The sequence below is a fragment of the Hemiscyllium ocellatum genome, unplaced genomic scaffold (assembly GCF_020745735.1).
Source record: "Hemiscyllium ocellatum isolate sHemOce1 unplaced genomic scaffold, sHemOce1.pat.X.cur. scaffold_269_pat_ctg1, whole genome shotgun sequence".
NCBI lineage: Eukaryota > Metazoa > Chordata > Chondrichthyes > Orectolobiformes > Hemiscylliidae > Hemiscyllium > Hemiscyllium ocellatum.
In genome coordinates, this window is record NW_026868168.1 from 631,900 (window position 1) to 648,871 (window position 16,972).

Genomic DNA, 16,972 nt, shown 5'->3' on the forward strand with positions numbered 1-16,972 from the left:
TAAGAGCATGGAGGTCACTGTCTATTGTTCTGGTTAGAAATTCCACTTCCTCTACTGTTTCCATCCCATCCCTGGACAATATCTGCAGCACAGGCAGGCACATCACAAACGTGGGAGATCCCTTTGACACTGAGCTGATTCTTGACACCATTCCTTGACCATTTCTAACTTGAAATACTCACCACTCCAGAATATGTCTCACTGATTTATTCCATCTGCTATTTGAATCTTGAGATATGAAATACAGTCTTAATGAAGGCAAGAATCTGCTGCTGATGCTCCTGGCTTCAAACCTGCCCAAACAAATCTAATTCAAACTAACACCAAACTCCCATCCATCTGTCATTCATGCACGCTGACGTACATTGCTGTTGTGTCTGGCAATGCCTTTATTTTAACAGTCTCAAACACTTTACCTTATCTGTCCATGAAACTTCTCTCGTTCTCTCTGTTGATTAACAAAAAGCCTGCCAGTTGTTCGTATTTAAAATTGTTTTCTTCATGTGCGTTCTTTCTCAGACAATGAGTTTCTCATTTAACCACGTCAATCACGCGCACATGCGCATACTCTCTCTCTCTCTGATGAACACACGCACACATGAAGAGAGAGCAAACCTTCCCACTGTAGGCAGTAACCTGATGTGAATATAGTTAGCATATGATAGTAACGTTTGCAATACTCTCATACTGGGCAGATAGTGCAATTTACTGAGCAACATGCGAGCATGATCTGCACAGCCCTCCATGCTGGGCTGTAATCTTGTCCCAGTTAATGTTGTTTGTAGTGTTCTGTGAAGCAGATTCAGAATTTGATGTAACAAACTATTTCAGCAAATCTGGCAATGCCTTTATTGAATGTTCTCATTCTTGTAATTTTACTCACGAAGATCTCAGTTCTCCAGTTAGTCCCACTGCCCTGACTTTTTCCCCATATTTCCACAACATTTTTTTAGTTAATTAAATGTCTGTTTCAGTCTTTAATTTGAATCTCTCTGTCCCTTTGTATCTTTCCCTGGCCTTGGGTTTTGGCTCTCTAGTGTATCGAGTGCTGGCATTGTTTAGATCAGAAATAATGAAATGGGGTGTGATAGCGGTTGTTCACTTCCTGGTAAGTCCCATATGATGGTCCATGGATAGGCGTGTTTCAGAAGTTATGAGAAACATCCTTGTAACTTGGTCAGTACCTATGAGCTGTCCCTCTCTGGTGATCTTGCGATCAGTAACACGAGGAAGCCCACTGAGTAAAGGACCAGGCATCTAAATTGCCTGATAATGCTGTCACTTATTTTAAATAAAAGGTTATTTTATCCTTTTTTTTAGTAAGACATCTTAAAGGCGAAACTGCCTACTGAAAACGGCTCAAGTAAATAAATTACGGGGCTTTTAGTGTTTTTTAAAAAAATAAATTGTAGTAACAGTGGCCAGCTGGCACAGAGCAGGCTTTCTAGGTTTCTTTTTGTTGTAGCTATAACAATCACCAGGTGCTTGGGGTCCCAGAAGGTTGGAAGTTTTAGTAAATTATCCCGAGCTGCTATTCTCTCTGGAACCTCACTTGATGCTGTTTCCTCCTGGATTGGAGAACCGTATGCAAGAACACATGTCTGAATGTTCCTTTTTACCAAGGGGTGTGTTTAGGTGATGTTAGTATATTGGACCAGTTCATTTGTAGAAGGTACTGCATCCATTATTCGGTTAAGATTTCCAATATTTAAGTTATTCTAAATTCCTCTTCATTTTGTCTGGATTTTCATTATTGTTTAAATATATTGCGTTTTACTTAATGGTGAGTGGTTTGACTAGTAGCATCACATCTGGAACTCCCACTTCACATCTACCATTAAAATAAGGAAAGATTGGCATCCAAGCTACCTTCTTAAAATAGTTTGAGGCGGTCTGGTTGGTCTATAGCAAACTGGGGTCTCTTGTCTGGTTCTAAGTCGATAATACCAAATTGGGTTTAGAATTACAATCCATACAGCATGCAAACAGGCCATTCGACTCAACATGTCCACACTGTCCCTATGACGAGTAACCTACCCAGACCTATTCCTTTATCCTGTTGTTACTCATCTACCCTGACTAAGGCACCTAACCCACACATCCCTGAAAACTATGAACAATTTATCATGGCCAATACACCTGACATGCACATCTTTGTATTGTGGGAGGAAACCAAAGCATCCAGAATAAGCTCATGCAGACACTGGAGAGAATGCACCAGGAGACAATTGGGCTCAAAGGTCGCGTATGGTAGTTGCCAGTGTCTTTTTTTCCCGATGTTGAATTCGGTTGGTATTTTTTGTATAAAGATTCAGTCACCAAGAGTTCTCTGGGTGTGGAAAAGTGAAGTTGGGGGTTTTACAAAAGGTAATGAAGGCAAAACTGTAGGAATTGACAGACAAGCTGGAGTTGGGGTTGCGATTGTCTGTGAGAAAATGAGAGAAAATTACTGCGATAGCTCGGCAATTACATTTTGTGGAAATGCCATCCGACTCTTTGGAAATGGCTGGAATTCAATTTCAAATGAGGCACTTTGAACATGAGAAGGAATTGAAACAGTTTGAATTATGATGAAAAGTAGAAATAAAAGAAAGGGAAATGAAGAAGAAAGAGAGAAAAGGGCAGAAGAAAAGCAAAGAGTTTCAACTTAAGAAGTTAGCAATTAGAGAGAAAAGTTGACATAGAGGGCGGAGATGAAGATACACGGTCGGCTGGATGTGGAGGTTAGTGAGGTTGAGCAACCCTATTGTAAACAATGGCCTAATGGGGATCTGTTTAAATGCATCCAGGCATTCTCCAAATTTGATGAGAAGGATGGGGAAGCCTTTCGAATTTCGTTTGAGAAGTGGCTAAGCAAAGGCAGACACCAGTGACCATGTGGATTTAGTGGATCCAAACAAGGCTGATAGGTATTTGCATCCCTATCGGATGAGGTATCTGGCCAGTATGGAGTGGCCAGTATGCCATCTGAAAGTGCATATGAACTTGGACCAGAAGCTGACAGACAGCATTACAGGAATCTAAAAAAGGGTCTCTGGTTAAACGCGCATTGAGTTTGAAAGGATCAAACAAAGTAATTTTGAAAGTGGGTAAGGGTATTAAAAACTGAGCAAACCTATGACATTCTTAGAGAGATTTTTGTTCTGGAGAAGTTCAACAATTCACTTCCTGCAGTCGTGAGAACTCGTGTGGAAGAGCTGAGAGTTAAAATGGCAAGATGAGAAGCTGAAATGGCTGATGATGCTGATTGAGTTTGTTTTCTGTGAGGGATTGAAGAATGTGTGATATCTTCTTAAAACATTTGCCTGTGAGAGTAAGATTTACTGGGCTTAGGCCAGTAGTAGCAGGTAAAGAGGTTAGAGCATTAAGAGGGACGGAAACATGTAATTCTTTTACGCGGAGACATGGGGAGCTATGTCATTCAGAAGGACTATTGAAAAGATGAGAAGTCCTCCATTATGTAACATGTGATTGGTGGGTCCAGTAGAAACATTAACAGATTTATTTCACAATGGGGAAGGAGGCCTTGTGCTTGATGTTGACGTTCCAACATTTCCACATTTAAATTGCCAATAACATACATGAGACAAATCTTTTTCACTGATCGTGACCCGTTAAAGTTTTTGGAGAAATTTAGGCAGAAGAATATCAGTCTGTTTCGATTGAGCTTATTATTGCTGTCATTAAATTTGAAATTATACAGGTGACAGGGCGAGAAAACCTAAGTTTTGACACCTTGTCGAGACTTGGATGAAGAAAGACAAAGGCATTCTGTGGCAGGAGTAAAATGACTTAAATCGAAATAGTTGTGAACATTTGTATGCTCAGAGTCAATGTAATATATATGCATTTCAGTCTACTAATAGAGGAAGATCAGGAGGTCTAAAATGAATCCACATTTGTGCATTGATGGATTATTTTATTAAAGAATGAGTTGTGAAGATATTATCATTGTAAAACGTTTATTTTCTATTGTTGTTTTTTGAAGAGACGTTTTAAAGGCAGAGGCGCAGAACTGCTGTCTGAAAACAGCTTAAGTAACTAACTGAGAAAGCCTTTAGGTTTCATTAAAACGGTGGTTACAATGGAAGGGCAGTGGCCAGCTCTCCCAGACCAGGTTTCCTCATTTTGTTTTTAGCTGCAGCATTCAGAAGCTGCTGGGGATCCCAGAAGGGTTGGAAGTTTCAATACATGATCCGCAGCTGCTTTTCTCTCTGAGATCTTTGTTGATGTTGTAACCTCCAGGATTGGCAAACTGCTGTAAGGATCTGTATTTGAATATACAAAGCAAAGCAGTGTAAACCAAGAGGGTACCGTATCTAGTGTTTATGAAAGTGTTCCAACATATAAGCTCTCCCAAAATGTTCTTTCCTTTGGTTTTATTTTAACTAAAGCATTTGAATAGATTATATTTTGCTTAATGTTGAATGGTTTGACCAGTCACAACATATCTGGAACGCACACCTTCCATCTATATTCAAAATAAGGAAAGGTTTGGGTCTAAGCGGCCTTCTTAAAATATTTTGGGGAGATCTGGACTGGTCCACAACACTTGTAGCCAAGGAATTTGTGATGAATCCTGTAATTGAAAATTAAGTGGAGGGTCTGGGGATGGTTTGCTGGAGGATGTGCTGTGAGCTGCCTCAGACATGCAGGGAGACCTGAGGATTTGGTGACCCAACGCTGGATGCAGCATCTGCGTCTGTTACATGAACAACAAATGGAGCAGAGGCTGCAGAGAGGGGAACTCTGAAACCACGCAGTGAGTGTGTGTGGGGAAAGGGATCTGCTGTATCCACATTGGGTTTTCCAGGAACAGCTTCCCAAGCTTCACTTAACCCAGGAGCAGAGTGTGAGGGGACACTGATTGAACAAGGAGCTGGTCATAGAATGGTATCACCTCCACCTCCTTCAACACGACCTGCAGTTTCACACCAGGGGGAGGATGGTGCTGGCAGTGGCTGTTAGGGTTACTGTTTCTCATACAGCTTCTATGATCCAGAACATTCCAGGCTGGACAAGGTGACGCATCCATCATTTCCCAATATCTCAACATCAATGTCGTGTTGAAGGAGGTGGAGGTGATACCATTCAATCCGGGTATATCCAGTATAGTGGGATTTCCGATTGTGTACAGTGCATCTGCAGAGTACCCATGTCAATTGGGAGAGGTAGAGGAACTGAAGGATTTCTCTCTCTATTAATGTAACGCATGCACAGTACATCATGTTGGTGAATACCCACTGTCCTGGTAGCAGTCATGGCCTCTTCATTCAGAAGCAGTCAGCCATTTTCATCGTCATCGGGTCTCCACGTGGAAAGAAATGAATATATCTTGGATAAAGGACATCCTCTCGATGCAGGTTTCAAAACACTATCCCCACCATCAATCAACCACATCAAAGTATTCCATGCGTACTGAGAGCAATGGGGTCACTTGGAGTGTCTGGGAGCTGACAAACAGGGATGGAGCAAAACCTGCCATTTCTGAACGGGTCTGAGTGAACCTCCCAGTACACAGTATTACTAAGTCCTGTAATCCCTCTCCATTTCAGTAACATACTGCCTTCCATTATTTCTGTAAATGAAATGACAGGTTATATCATGTTAGATTCCACCTGACAAACTATTATCTATTGTCTTTACCTCTCTGAATCTATTTGCAGACTCTCCACCCTCTCTTGATAATTTAATCTCTTGTTTATCACAGCGATATCACCAAACGCAGCATCTGTATATCTGTTCCATCTTCCTGATCATTAATATAGAATGCAAATAGTTGAGAACCCAGCGCTGGTCACTGTGTGGCGCGACTGGTTACGTTCTCTCTAACTGCTTTATTCTGAGTGCCTGCTTCCTGTATGATACCCAATCCTGCCTCATTCCTATACAACACAGTTGAAGAGTTGAATAAGAACAATGAGCATCTGTGAGGAATCCAATCGCTCGATGAGGCTGATGTCAACTCGGCCTCTATTCCCTTTTCGTGCCATCTCTCCATCCTAACACTCTAGTCTCTTGTTGTAGATTGCGCCACATGAAAAAAAAATCCACCCACATCTACACTTTCAATTACTTTTCGAATTTTACAGAACTCAATGAGATTTCGTTTCATTCTTATAAACTCGAGCGTGTAGGCATAAAGTGCTCAATTTCTCTTCATAAGACAAACACTTCAAATATGGAATCAATCTAATGAAGCTCTTCTGAAATGCCTCCAATGGAAATACCTCATTCTGCAGGACACCCAAACTGTACTCCAGTTGAAGCCTCACTAATGCCTTGCATAGCTACACCAACACTCCCTACTCTATCCTTTTATAAGTAAACACTGAAATTATGTTTGCTTTTCTCATTACTTGCAGTACCCGCATGCAGGTTTTCTGTGATATGCAAGCAGACATCCGGATCCCTCTGCACCTAAGCACTTTGAACTTTCTCGCCATTTAGATAATAATTTGTCTCTCCATTAATACTGGCCAACTTGAATAGCACCATTTTTTTTCTCAAGGTTTGTGAAGGTTTGTAGCTCAGGTTGAGATTTGGAGTGTATGTTTGGTCCTTGAGCTGTAGTTTTGATATCCAGACGTTTCGTTACCTGGCTAGGTAACATCATCAGTGGCGACCTCCAAGTGAAGCGAAGCTGTTGTCTCCTGCTTTCCATTTATATCTTTCTCCTGGATGTGGTTTCTGGGGTTTGTGGTGATGTCATTTCCGGTTCGTTTTCTGAGGAGTTGATTGATGGCATCTAGATTTATGTGTTGTTTATGGCGTTGTGGTTGGAGTGCCAGGCCTCTAGGAATACTCTGGCATGCCTTTGCTTAGCCTGTCCCACGGTAGATGTGTTGTCCCAGTCAAAATGGTGGATTTTTTCATCCGTGTGTAGGGCTACGAGGGAGAGAGGGTCGTGTCTTTTTGTGGCTAGCTGGTGTTCGTGTATCCTGGTGGTTAACTTTCTTCCTGTTTGTCCTACGTAGTGTTTGTGGCAGTCCTTGCATGGAATTTTGTAGATGTCATTGGTTTTGTCCATGGGTTGTACTGTGTCTTTTAAGTTTGTTAGTTTTTGTTTGAGAGTGTTGGTGGGTTTGTGTGCTGCTAGGAATCCGAGGAGTCTCAGTAGTCTGGCTATCATTTCTGAAACTTCTTTGATATATGGTAAGGTGGTTAGGGTTTCTGGCTGTGTTTGGTCTGATTGTCGTGGTTTGTCCTTGAGGAATCAGCGCACTGTATTTTTTGAGTATCCGTTCGTCTTGAATACGTCGTACAGGTGGTTCTCCACTGTTTTGCGTATCTCGTCTGAGCTACAGTGTGTGGTGGCTCGTTGGAATAGGTTCCTGATACAGCTTCGTTTGTGTGTGTTGGGATGATTTCTGGTGTAGTTAAGTATTTGGTCAATGTTTGTCGGTTTTCTCTATATGCAAGTTTGTAGTTCTCCATTGTACTTTGTTTCTACTGTGACGTCCAGGAATGTGAGTTTGTTGTCGGTGAATTTTATGCCTGTGAGAGTGTTGTTGATGATGTTAAATGTCTCTTCTATCTTGTTTCATTTTGTGATGCCAAAAGTGTCATCTACGTAGCGAACCGAGATATTTGGTTTGATGATTGGTAGGGCTGTGTGTTCTCGTCCTTGCATTACCGCTTCTACTATGAATCCTGATAAAGTGGAGATCCCATGGGTGTGTCGTTGGTTTGCTTGTAGACTATGTTTTTGAAGGTGAAGTGGGTGGTGAGGCACAGGTCCATTAGCTTCATGATATTTCCTTTGGTAATGTGATTGATGGTGGTTGGTGTGTGGTCTCTTCTAAAAGTGTGGTAAGTGTTTCCGTTGCCAGGTCGATGTTAATGGAGGTGAACAGTGCTGTTATGTCGAATGAGATCATTGCTTCGTCTTCCTCTATGTTGGCGTTTTTGATGATTTTTAGGACTTCCTGGGTGGAGTGGATGGAGTGTTGTGACTCTTCTACTATGTATTTTAGTCTTGCTTGTAGTTCTTTGGCTAGTCTGTAAATTGGTGTTCCGGATAGTGGACTATAGGTCTGAGGGGGGCTCCTGGTTTATGGATTCTTGGTAGTCCGTACAATTGTGGGGTATTGGTCCCATTGGGTTTCATTTTCTGGAATTCTGTCTTGTTTAATTGTCCGGAATTGTGTAATTTTCTTAGGAGATAAGTAATTTTGTTTCCTAGTTGTGTGGTCGGGTAAAGCGCCACCTGTTGGTAGGTGTAGCTGCCTGCGAGTAGTGCATTAGATTTTTCTATGTAGTCCCTTCTGTTCAGGATGACTGTGAGCGACCTTTGTCTTCAGGTAATATAATGATGCCTTTGTCTTTTTTGAGGTTTTCTAGGGCTTTCTTTTCTTGTGTGGTCAGTTTGTTTCCTTCCCTCTTTCGGCTGAGAATAGGTGCAACTGCCTGTCTGATCGTTTGTTGTGTTTCTTCCATGAGATTGTTGTCCTTCAATGTGGTTTCTAATGCCGCTAGTAATTCCTTCTTGTCAGCGTCTCGGTAATTGAAATTTAATCCTTTGACTAGTACCGCTATTTCCGTGTCTGATAGGGTCCGGTCTGATAAGTTCTTTATCCATGCCCCTGTGTTATCGGTTTTGTGTTTTTTTTGTGAGTTTGTCCAGTTTTTTCTTCACGTCCCGATTTTTCTTTATCTGTCTTTGTCGTTGTTTGGTGTTGATGGCTTGTTCTATCACGTCTGACCATACTTGGTTTGTTGCTTGTTTGAATAACGGCTTTTGGCGCGCAATTTCCCGTTTGTATTTTCAGAGTCTGTGGTGGGCATCATTGATTAATTCTCGGAGCATTCTGCAGCCGTTTTGTTCTGTTAAACTTTTGGCTTGAGGTGTTTTTATCGGCGTTTATATTGCAGACATTTTGGCAGTAGTTGTTTTCTTAAACATTTATGCAGGAAGTACAGTTGTTCGCGAGTGGAACTCTCTCGGATGGCATTCCTTTCCCATCTACTGGCAAGTTGTAGCGTGTTGCGCCCATGGCTTTTGCAAGGTTTGTGAAGGTTTGTAGCTCAGGTTGAGATTTAGGATGTTGGTTTGCTCGCTGCGTTGTAGGTGTGATATCCAGACGTTTCGTTACCTGGCGAGATAACATCAATGGTGGCGACCTTCAAGTGAAGCAAAGCTGTTGTCTCCTGCTTCCTATTTATATCTTTCTCCTGGATGGGGTTCCTGGGGTTTGTGGTGATGTCATTTCCGGTTCGTTTTCTGAGAAGTTGATAGATGGCATCTAGATCTATGTGTTTGTTTATGTCGTTGTGGTTGGAGTGCCAGGCCTCTAGGAATTCTCTGGCATGTCTTTGCTTAGCCTGTCCCAGGATAGATGTGTTGCCCCAGTCGAAATGGTGGCTTTCCTTTGTGGTGGCACTGCAAACACATCGCCAGAAACAAACATATAGATTTAGATGCCATCTATCAATCTCTCAGAAAACGAACAGGAAATGACATCACCACAAACCCCAGGAACCCCATCCAGGAGAAAGATACAAATAGAAAGCAGGAGACAACAGCTTCGCTTCACTTGGAGGTCGCCATTGATGATGTTACCTCGCCAGGTAACGAAATGTCTGGATATCAAACCCACAGATCAGCGAGCAAACATACACCCTGAAAGCCCCATATTTCTTCACTTTAATTTTCCTTGCTCAATGTTGGCCCATTCACCCAACCTATCCATATAGATTTAAAATCTCTTGCACCATCATTCTGAAGTAATTTCCCACCGATGTTAGTGTCATCTGAAAATGTGGCATCGTATTTTCGATCCCATCAACAGAGTACAGTCATTCCATCGATCGCAAATGGTTGAGGCATGAGTCCTGAAATCAATGTCACCCCACAAATTGCATTTGCCAAAAGAAAATGACACATTTATTCCATCTGACTCCATTTTGTTGGTTAACCAATCCTCCATCCAAGCTAATAAATTACTCCTAGACCCATGTTGTCTTATCTTACCACTTACTCTTTGGAGGAGCGACACATCCAATGTCTTCAGGAAGGCCAGATATGTTTCATCTCCAGGATTCCCACGACCTACCTTGTTTGTGACATCGTCAAATAACTCAAGCAAACAATTCAAACACGGTTTAGCCTCCGTAAAACCATGTTGACTCAGATGAATTGTGGTTTAACTTTGCAAATATCCTGAACAATGGACTCTAACAATTTGCCTTAAATTACAATAGTTTATTGTTACACTTTCACCCCTAATGTATAACATTATTACAAGTTCTTCCCGTTCGAAAAGCTTTACGTTTTCTTTGAATTCCTGTTTTTAAGAGATTTGGTCCAATTGCTGTATAAGAGCCACGTGTGGCTGAATGGACTCATCATCCTGCTGGTGTACACACGCGATGGGCTGACGTCTTTCTGGTTTTCCCATGTTGCCATCTCCAAGGCCAGAATGACCTCCTCCTGTTGATGCTTTAGAGGATTGGGAGATTATGGAATCTTACTGTTGCTGGGTAACATTTTGAGGGGCTGATGGGTCTTTTCATAATTCTCTATAACAGGTGGAAATACTGAACGGTCTCCTCATGTATCCCGGAGATGGGACCGAGGGATTGATTGGTCTTCTCTTGTTCCCACACAACAGACACGTGTCTAAATTGCCTCTTCCTTTCTTATGAAATAAGTCTCAGATAGTTTTTAATCCTTATCCAATTCCCTTTCAATAGGCTCGGTGGGTCTGAATGGCCTCCTGTTATCCCAGTGTAACAATCTCCAGTCACTGTGTGACCTCTACCAGTTCCTCTGTTACAGACTTGAGGAGGCTGAATGGACTGATCCTGTTGCTGTTTAACAGGATACTGGTGCAGCATGGCCTACTGTTATAGGCTCGAACTGGCTGATTGGCCTCCTTCACTAAATGTATATCAGGCTCCAGGGGCTGAATAGCCTCGTCCTGTTTTGGTGTAACAGGGTCGAAGGCCTGAATATCCTCCTGTTGTTCCTGTGTAACAGGCTGGAGAATGGAATGGATTCCTCCACTATCTGTGTAATTCACTTCACTCGTTCACTCCTTCTGTCATCCATGTTCAAATAAGATCATCTTTAATCTTTGTAAACTCCAATGGCTACTGGGTCAACCTGATCATCATTTTATTATAAGCCAGCACCTTCGTTGAAGGAATCAGTTGAGGGAACCATCACTGAGTTGCTTCCAATATAACAACATCCTTTCTTCATTGAAGAGATTAAATCTGTACACACTATTCTAGATGTGATCTCACTAAGAGCCTGTACAGCAGCAGCAACACTGTACCGGCCTGCTGGAAGGTTCCCACCCAGGTTAGAGTAGTCCCAGCTCTCTGGGGGAGTACAGATAATTGTTGGAAGATCATTGTCCTTCTCTACCCCAGCAGCATAACGGGAGATCTGGAGTAATTAAAGTTTGAGAAGATCATAAATGATGTGGCGAGATGATCTCTACCATCAATCTCCCCACAGCCCACATCGCTCGGATTCCACAGAATCTAGTAAGGTGGAGATTAAAAAAACAGCAAGGAGGAGCAAACATTGAAGGGAGTTATATATCAAAGTGAAAGCTGCAATACAAATGTTGGGTATGTTATAAAACAGGAAATGAGTTATACACATTTGTGGCTACTGCAGTGATAATGTACTGGTTAAGTTATATCTAAACTCTGTTTACCCAATTGAATGCTAATGCTGGGAAAAAATGGATTTCAAGGCCACGTGTGAGATGGTTTACATGAGCATTATGTTAAGCACTGAGCTCGATATCAGGTGATTTAGGAATTGGTGTTGAGTGGTCACAAGAGCTAATTGAAAAATTTGCTGGAAAGGACATTTTGGGAACAGTGACCACAATGTACTGGTTTTCTTTTATGCTGTTTGAGTACACGACAGTTTTTGTTTTATTTGAAATAACTGTTATAAATATGAGTCATGCAAGCCATCAAGGTGTGAGGAGAAAGTCGGGACTACAGATGCTGGAGATCAGAGGCGAAGAGTGTGGTGATGGAAAAGCACAGTCAGGCAGCATACAAAGAGCAGATAAATCGATGTTTCGGGCATAAGCCCTTCATCAGGAATGAAGCTTATGGGCCAAGGGGGCTGAGGGATAAATGAGAAGGGTGTGAGGTAGGGGAGAGGTTAGCAGGAATTGCGGTAGGTAGATGAAGGTAGGGTTGAAAGTGGTAGGTGATGAAGGGAGACAGACCTCCTCAACTAATGCATCCATTGAATCCAATGTGTTCTTCTCTACATTGGCGAGGCAGAAAGTCAACTTGTAGATCATTTCAGGGAACATCTCTGGACAGCCTCATTGAACAATTCCATCGCCTTGTGGCTGAGCACTTTAACTCCCCTTCCCACTCTGCCAAGGACATGAGGGTCCTGGACCTGCTCCATCGCCAATCCCGAGCCACCAGAAGCCTGCAGGAAGAAAGCCTCCTCTTCTGTCTTGTGACCCTCCAAACACAGGGGATCACAGTGGATTTCACCATTTCCCCTAATCCCACCCTATCCCACTCCAACCCTCCAAGTCAGCACCGCCCTTTTGTACATTCCTATGCGTCCACCTTCCTTGCTATCATTCTGGTCCACCCTCCTCTCCGACTATCACTTTCAACCCCACCTTCACTTACCTATTTGATGAAAGGAAGCAGCTTAGAAAAATGCCGAGTTGTAGTAATCCAGTGGATTCAGAGAAATGTAGGACCCAGCAAAGGATGACCAAGAAACTGAGAAGAAAATCGAAAAGAGAAAAAGCATGCAAACGAAAGAAAAACATAAAAACTGCTAAAAAGCATCTATCAATGTATGAAAAAAAAATAAAAACAAGGTCAAATGTGGAACAGTTGGTGTGCGTTCATGATAGTTTATTGCAGAGAACAGAGAAATCTCAGGGAAAAGAAACAGTTTATTTGCGTCTATCTTCATTGGAAGAATGTCCAGAAACTCTTCCAGAAATACCAAGTGACCATGGGATTTGTGTAAGTAAAGTCTAAGATTATTCTGATCAATGTTGAGGTCATCTTTGAAAAGGAAGCTGGATTGAATATTTATAAATCTGACAGACCAGATGTACTTCATACAAGGATTTATGAGGAAGCAGCAATAGACATGTTGATTGCATCGCGGATTTTTACTTTATCTTCCGACACATTCTCGACACATTTAGCCAATCTGTATAAGGCAAAGGTTACAAATATTATCCAACCATTTAAGAAAGGATGAAGATGGAGAGGGGTGAACTACAGAGCAGTTACCTTGTCATCCACAGTCGGGTGTCTGTTGGACTCGATTACAAAGAACATGCGACTACACATGTAGAAGGTAATAACATAACTTGGGAGTGTGAGAATGTACCGATGAAAGGAAAACCAGAAGTGGCACACATTTTTTTTGGAATGGTTTGAAGATGAATCTTGTGGACATAGGCAATGAAGAACCAATGGATAACGTAGAGTTGAATATTCATGAGATTTTTTTTAAAAAACTCACACAGTAAGCTCATAAAAAAAGTTAAACCGAAAGGTATAAGGAGGAACATATGAAAATTGCAAAGAAAAAATTAGTTTTACATTCACGTGATTGTAATTGGAAAATAGAAGACGTCATGCACCAGCTGTATCGAGTGTTCATGAGAGTATTTTTGTATTATTATGAGTCCCAATCTAATAAATAAGATATTGACTACAGAGGAACTGCAAAAGATATTATTCATATTCATCCCTAAAACGGCAAGATTGTCTGATGTGGAAACTCACCCTGTGATCTCGAGTTTCGAAACATGAGAGGTGATTGCAGTGAAACTTAGAAACACAGAGGGGACTGAATAACAGAGGGGGATGAAGAAGTACAAGTAGGTGAGATCAGGGAGAATCCCACGATATTCTCCAGGGACAAGTAGACCAGAATAATCAGCAAACAGTTAGTGCCCATTAGAAACCAAAGGGGTAATCTGTGTGTCAAGCTGGAGAACATTGATGGATGGTTACATGAGACCTTCACATCTATTTTACTTTAGAGACAGAGAAGACAAGTACAGAATTCAAGTAGATGGATGAGGAAACTCTTGAACAGATTGATGTAAAGTACAAGAAAGGATTTGAGGCTTTGTTCTGTATAAATTTGGACCTATCTCCATGTCGGAATGAGTTGTATCACACGCGGCTGTTGGGTGAATGGAGGAAAGACCCTGACTGAATATTTTAATTAGGATCTGATCATATGGGAGGTGCTAGAGAACTGGAGAACTGCTAACACGATTTCACTTCACAGTTCGGGTGAGAGAGATAGACCAGGGAACTATAGACGAGCGGGTATTAGGTCACTGTTAAGGAAACTACTGGAGAAAATAGGGAAGGAGAAAATTGAACTCCACTCAGAGTCGCATGGTCTGATCAGGGATAATCCATCATGACTTTATCAGAAGGAAGTGACATCTAATGGATATGATTGAATTAGTTTGAGGAGGTCGATTGTTTAGCTTTTTAGGAAAACATTTGACAAATTTCCAGCTGGGAAACTGAAAAATAATGTAAAATCTCACAATATAAATGATAACTTGACAAGTTCCAACGAAAATTGTCTTTTGGCAGGAGGCAGAGGGCAGTGAGAGAAGGCTGTTTGTGTGACTGGAGACCAGTGTCCCCTGGTGTGCCACAGGGATCAGTGATGTGTCCCTTATTGTTTGTGTTATTCATAACAAAAACAAATATGAATGTGGAGGGGGCTAGGTGGAGAGGCAGGGAGGTGTGATAAGTAAGTGTATGTTTGACATAAAGATTGACCGGTTGGTTCGCAGTGAGGAGGAAGGCCTTAAGTTACAGGAAGATGCAGATGAAATGGTCAGATGGGCAGATCAATGGCAGATAGATTGTAACCCTAATAAATATGAGGTGATGCACATTGGGAGAAGGAACCAGGCAGGGGAGGACTCATTGAATGGCAGCACACTGGGAAGCTCAGATTGTGCTTCTCCACACATCCCTGAATGTGACTGGACAGGTTAATGCTTAAAAATGTGTTGCTGGAAAAGCGCAACAGGTCAGGCAGCATCAAAGGAGCAGGAGAATTGACGTTTCAGGCAGATTCCTGAAGAAGGGCTTATGCTCGAAACGGCGATTCTCCTGCTTCTTTGATGCTGCCTGACCTGCTGCGCTTTTCCAGCAACAAATTTTTAAGCACTGATCTCCAGCATCTGCAGTCCTCACTTTATGCTGGGCAGGTTAATGGACTAGTTAAGAATTGCACCTTGAGTATTGTGTTTCCTAATCAGGGTGTAGATATAAGACCTATACAGGGCTTTGGTTCGGCCAAAATGGAATACTGTATGTAGCTCTGGGAGCCACATTCCAGGAAGGATGTGATTGTACTGGAGAGGGTGCAGAGGTGATTCACCAGGATGTTCCCTGGGGTAGAGCATATCAGCTATGGAGAGAGGCTGGATAAGCTCGGGTTGTTTACTTTGGAGCAGAGAAAGCTGAGGAGTCAGTGATTCAGATGGATAAGATTATGAGCGACACGGATAGGGTGGATAGACAGCAACTGTTCCTTTTAGTCAGAGGGTCAAGAACAAAGAAGCACACTTTTAAAGTGAAAAGTTTGAGGTTCAGAGATGATTTAAACATTTTTTCACCTCGAGGTGTGGGCTTCTGGGATTACTTCCTGAGAGGGGAATTATCATGAGTAACCTCACAATCATTAAAAAGTACTTGGACAAGCACTTGGAAGTGTCATAACATTCCAGGCTATGGGACTGCTGTAGAAAGTGGGACTAATATAGATCGTGCTGTACTTCTGTTGGCACAGAGTCTTTGCTCCTGTGAGTGTACCATGTGGAAGGTCAATTATTGGAGCATTTTAAGGCAGGAATTGATGGGTTTCTGAAGGGTTATATTCATAAGGGTTATAAGTGTGAACTGTAATAGCTTGTTAAAATATGTAAATGCGAGAAATATGAGAGAACAAGTTTAGTTTCCTTACAGTTTGGAACCAGAGAATGGAGAATGGGGAACAGGGAAATGGCAGAACTATGAAGCCACTACTTCAGTTCTGTCTTCACAAAACTTTCTAACAATATAAGGAAAACCAAGTCTGGTGTGGGAAAATGATAGAGTACGTGGAACATAGAACATAGTAAGTAAATGGTTTAGCAGAAATTATTGTGGCTGAAAGTAATAGTCATAGACAACACTAACATAGATTTATGAAATGGGAATTATGTTTGAGAAGAAGACTGGCTGACAAATTAAAGAGCAGTAATGGATGTAAAACATTTTGATTTTTAGGAAAATGTTGGTAAAGCTCCAAGCCCAATTTGGAATATCAAATCTGAGTGGATTGGGGCTAATATATGGACATGTTTTGAGAATGGGACAGCTGGCAGGAAACAGTGAATAGAAATAAACAGACTAATCGAGCAACAGCCTGACATTGTCTGTAAGGTATGATTCTGTGAGTATGACTATGACCTAGACACCCCATCACCTTCCCCGGATATGTCCTGTCTCATCAGCAGGATGGACACAGCAGAGGTGGCGGCACAGTGGGATACAGTTGGAAGGGAATTGCTCTTGGAGTCGTCAACAGTGACTCCGTATCCCATGGCATTAGTTTGCATTTGGGAAAGGAAACCTCCTGCTGATTACCAAGTACCAACATCTCTCAACTGATGTATCTGTATTCCTCCATGCTGACCAACACTTGGGGGAAGCACTGAGGGTAGCATTCTGTGTGGAGTATTTCAATGTTCACCACCAACAGTATCTCAGCTACAGCATTATTGATCGAGAAGGCTGGGTCCTAAAGGATATAACTGCTAGAGTGGTTCTGCGGCAGGCAGTGAAGGAACCAACAAGAGGAAAATATACACTTGACCACAGACTTACTAATCTGCCAATTGCAGAAGTATCTGCCCATGACAGTATCGGTAAGAGTGACCACTGCATAGTCATTGTGGAGACAAAGTCACACCTGCAC